Source organism: Pteropus alecto, unplaced genomic scaffold (assembly GCF_000325575.1).
Source record: "Pteropus alecto unplaced genomic scaffold, ASM32557v1 scaffold8, whole genome shotgun sequence".
Taxonomy (NCBI): Eukaryota; Metazoa; Chordata; class Mammalia; order Chiroptera; family Pteropodidae; genus Pteropus; species Pteropus alecto.
In genome coordinates, this window is record NW_006494609.1 from 6,982,878 (window position 1) to 6,987,761 (window position 4,884).

The 4,884-nt window shown below is 35.0% G+C and overlaps 1 pseudogene; it reads right to left on the reverse strand.

Moving 5' to 3' along the window:
* Positions 1-373: 373 nt before the first annotated feature.
* Positions 374-492, reverse strand: LOC112473791 (annotated as a pseudogene).
* Positions 493-4,884: the final 4,392 nt, after the last annotated feature.

Below are 4,884 nucleotides of genomic sequence, written 5' to 3' on the forward strand. Positions count from 1 at the left end.
TCTGCTCTCTAAAATTTAAGGGTCACTCTAAAGTGTATAGGGTGGTGGTTTGCAGGGAGAGGCCAGGGAGGCGGGGAGAACTTCAAGGTCATAAAATGGCAAAAAAAAAAAAAAAGCCTGAAAATTGAGAAAAAGTATATATGAATCACTCATGAACTTTCTTATCGACAAGTTTTTTTTTTAGCAATGATAAAGATCAATGAAGTACCCAAGTAATGTACTTCGTTATTCCTAATGAAGATACTAGCTAATATGATCCATTCTTTTTTTCTTTCTTTCTTTTTTATTTTTTTTTTAGGCGAGGCAACCCTTGGTTGCCCTCACAGATTGCAAGGACCTTGTCAGTTTACAATCCCTTATTTTTTATTTTTTACACCTACAGCACCTTGTCTTTCTAGGTGGTCTCCCATCCAAGTACTAACCAGGCCCAAATCTGCTTAGCTTCCGAGATTAGATGGGATCGGGCTTGTTCAGAGTGGCATAGCTGTAGACTAATATGATCCATTCTTAATAGGTATTTAAGAAAACTACTAGATTTCAAAAAGTCAAAATGATTTATTAGTCTTTCTCTTGTCTTAAGAATTATCTCCAAATGGATGGTTTCCTTTTGTGTGCTTCAATTTCTGTCTCAAAGTTTTCATATGGGTATTTTCTGTTGAAACATTTCGTAAGCTCTGTGAGGGATTCTGGAGATATTTGCAGAATATATGGTCCTCCTCTCCATTAGTGCCTCTGGCCTGTTTTTGAGTACCCCTGCCACATTACACATACCTTTTGGACTCTTCTAGGACCCTTCATCCTATGGCATTGCACTCCTGTCATGAGATCCCACTGGACACTTGCTCCTGCAGGCCCTGACCTGGCTTCATTCAGAGATAGAAACAATGAGATGACCCCTGATAAAAAAAAAAGGGGGGGTGAACTTTGATATTAAACTCTTTCTTATTTCCTTGACTGTGGCCATTATTTAAGCAATTTGAGTAATATTCTCTTTCTGCAATATTCCATCCTTGTAGGCTACCTGATATTTGGGTTGTAAAATGATGCTTCTGACTACTCAGAACATTGATTCTGGTGCCAGACAACCTGGATTAAATTTAGTTCTAATCAGGACTAGCTTTGTGATTTGGGGTAAATTTTACTTAATCTCTCTCTGCCTCAGTTGCCTCATCTGTAAAATGTAGTTAACACACTATTTTTATTTCGTAGGATTTAGTATGAGAACTAAACATTCTGAGTTTTCCACAAACCCTACGTTTGTTGCATCATAGGCCCAAATACTTACCTCATTAGACACCTCGTCCCTAATGATATTATAATTTACATTTAAGTATTTTCAGAGTCCTCATTGCCTACCACAAATCTATATCTAAGTAATAAATGTGATGTCATATAAAACACTAAGATTAAATAGATAACCAATAGGAATATTTCTTAAAACTAGAGATTCTTCTTCCCAAGTTTTTTATGAGAGATTTGGAACTCAAACCAAAAGATAAATCTTTATTTTTCTCTCTGTGCCCAGAAAAGGAGACAGCAAAAAAGCAGGAACTTGTAATTCATTTTTTCCAATGAACTATGATAACACGTGCTCTATTTAAGAACCAAAAGGACTAGAAATTTCAAAGCGAATTTTATATTAGACCATGTAAATAGTCTGAGTTCAAGGTAAGGAGAGCTGGTATGTCCTAGAGGAGGCCAGCAGGTCTCATGTCCTTGCCCATGTTCAACAAGAAAGACAGAAGAAAGACAAAGCACTGCCATCTGGATGAGTATGGGAAGGTCTAGAGCAGCGTAAATAGTCATGCAAAGTTTTGTTCTAATTACACAAACTTTTGCTTTTTAAAAAAGTGCATAATATCTGCAAGTTCTAAATTTAAATTTAAAGGACTGAAACACACACACACACACACACACACACACACACACACACACACACACACACACACACTTCAGTTCTTCCTGACATATCCATTACACATTATGACAAAAAACAAATAGAACTTCTTTTTATCTGGCTAATGCTTTACAGACTCATTTATAATTTGATGCTACCTGTACTATGTCTCTCAGTGTTTCTGCTTTCAGAGTTTTTCCTACCCTTTGTAAGTCTAGCATCAGTTCTTCCTCTCCCCTTAATATTGTTTTTAATTTTGCAAGATAAAAAGATTTCATTTCAAATACTTATAAATCTTCTTGCCAGTCATCAGAAAAACTGCTAAATAATTTTGTATCTAATCAAATTGATCTGGATGGCCTCCCACTGAGCAGCTCCACTTTCTCCTTCAAGCCTCTTCTTGCCCATTTTCCATTCCACACTCTGCCATAGGTTGCTATTTATCATGATTTTTACATAGAAATCTGCCAATGTATGTTTGATCCATATGCTCATGTAGTTAATGAATAGATATTATTTTGAAATTACCCTGTAAGATTGAAGACAGGAGGAAAACCAGGGAAATCCTTTTACTTTTAGATAAAAAAGACTGGAAGATTAACTGCTGGGGGTATGTACCAACATAGAAGACTGTATCGATTTGTGAATGCCCATTGGCCATTATTTTGAGAAATGGGGCCCTGACAAAAACAAGAAAAAAATATTTTGCTGAATTACTTGTTACTTTCTCTCTTCCCTCTTCCCACTTTCTCTTCCTTTATGTTTTTTTTCAGACTAGAACTTTCTAAACCTGGAACCTTCATCAGAAGAGATGTTCATTATTTATTTTGGTGATTTATAAAAGTGCCTATTCTCTGTGACAACTATTCACTGAATTTTAAAGTTAAACATAAATTATGTAAGTATGTCACAATGGGTAGCATTACATTAACTCCTTGTGACACCACTGAGCATAAATTGATCTGGCAAGCTACTGGAAATGAGGGAAAAATACCAACCAGCCAAATCTAACCCAAATAAATGTGTTTTGTATTGAGACCCATTAAAGGCAGATTTCAAAAGGAACTGCAAAGGTAAAGCTTTTTTCTTTCTTTCTTTCTTTTCTTTTTTTTTTTGTTGCAAGTGCCAAGACATCTTTTAAGTAGCTGTGGCCATTTAATACCCAAGGATAACTTAAAATGTGATAAATATTGGTATGTCTCTCTCAGAAACAATCACGTTTTATACCATCTAAGAGAAAAGAACACTATTTAGTTCATTGCATGCACAAAAGGCAAACTTTCCAAAAGAATATATGAAGATTTTGACTTCCCAGCCACATGGGAGTGTTATGAGTTGTTCTCTGATGTAAACAACTGAAAAATTAAGCAAAATATATGAAAAAAAAAACACCTATTTTCAGACATTGGAAAACAGGCAGCACAGGACTATGATTTCTAAGAGAAAGAAAACAAATCAGGTTTTCTGCTTAGAATCACCATCCAGATTTTTATGGAGAAAGATGGAGCACAGTGTTTTTATTGTCTTGAGGAGACAGACAGCTGGAATTGTGGACACAGTACCAGAGAGAAGAGAACTACACAGAGCCAGAGCTTCAGAAATCTGCACAGGGTACCTTTCAATCTACTACTGAATACTAAGCGTAATGATGAAAGCATATCATTAAGTGAAAACTCATAGAGCCAGACAAAGAATTCTCAGGGAGCTATTATCAGAACAATACCCAGAGCTCAATTAAACAAGGCTTAGGTCCCTTTGAATTTTAATCATCCAGAGTGGTGCATTCAGTAGTTGGGTAAAACTAGCCCTATAAGAAAGGCCACACAGACTATTAATAATAAAGCTTAAGAAATCATGGAGCTAATCTGCAAATAACCCTGAAGCCTGCCAAAATGTTTTCAACGCTCTGTGTAGGAGGACAAAAAATCAAAAACTAAAAACAACAACAAAAAAGAGAGACCCTAAATAACATCATATTTACAGTATCTAACATTCAAACCAAAAATTACTAGCCATAAAAAATGAAGGAAAATGTGACCAAGAGCCAGATGAAAAATCAGTCAATAGAAATTGACCAAAAAATTGACAGAAATAATAAAAGTATCAGAAAAAAACCCTTCAAAACTGGCATTATGAATGTATTGGCTGCTCAAGAAATAAATAAAGAATATGAAGATAACCCGAAGGGAAAGGAAAGACATCATCAAGTTCCACATAGAAATCCCAAAGAAGAAAAATACAATATCTAAAGTAAACAATTCAATGTATGATATTAACAGCAGATTAGATTCTGGCAGAAATAAAATCAGTGAATTTGAAGACATTGCAATAGAAACAATCTAAAAGGAAACACACAGAGAAAAGACTAAACAGTAAATACAATCTCAGTGACTAACGAGACAATATTAAGTGGTGTAGCATACGTGTATGTAGAGTTCCAAGAGGACAGAGAAAGTGTGTGGAGGATGTGAAGAAATAATGTCCTCAAATTTTCTAAATTTGATGAAAATTCTGAATCCACAGATCCCAGAAACTCAATGAACCCCAAGCAAATTATACACATGGACACATATAAACCCAAACATAGACACACACACACATACACAATCAGACCAAGCCACAGCATAAACTCCTGAAAACAATGATAACAAAATTTTAAATCTGCCAGAGTGAAAAAGATGTAGTACAGAGGAATGAAGAAAAGAATTACTACAGACATGTCAAGGAAAATGAAATACACCAAAAGAAAATGAAAAACCACCTTAAAGCTGGTAGAAAAAAAAAGAAAAACTATCAAATTAGCATTCTAAATCGAGCAAAAATATCTTTAAACATAAAGGCATAATAAAGACATATTCACACACAGAAAAAAATCCTGAGATAATTTGCTGCCAGCAGCCCTGATGTTCAGAAATGATAAGAAAGTTTTTCAGGCTGGAAAAAAAAATGATTCCAGATGGGAATTAGGATCTAAAATATATATATAT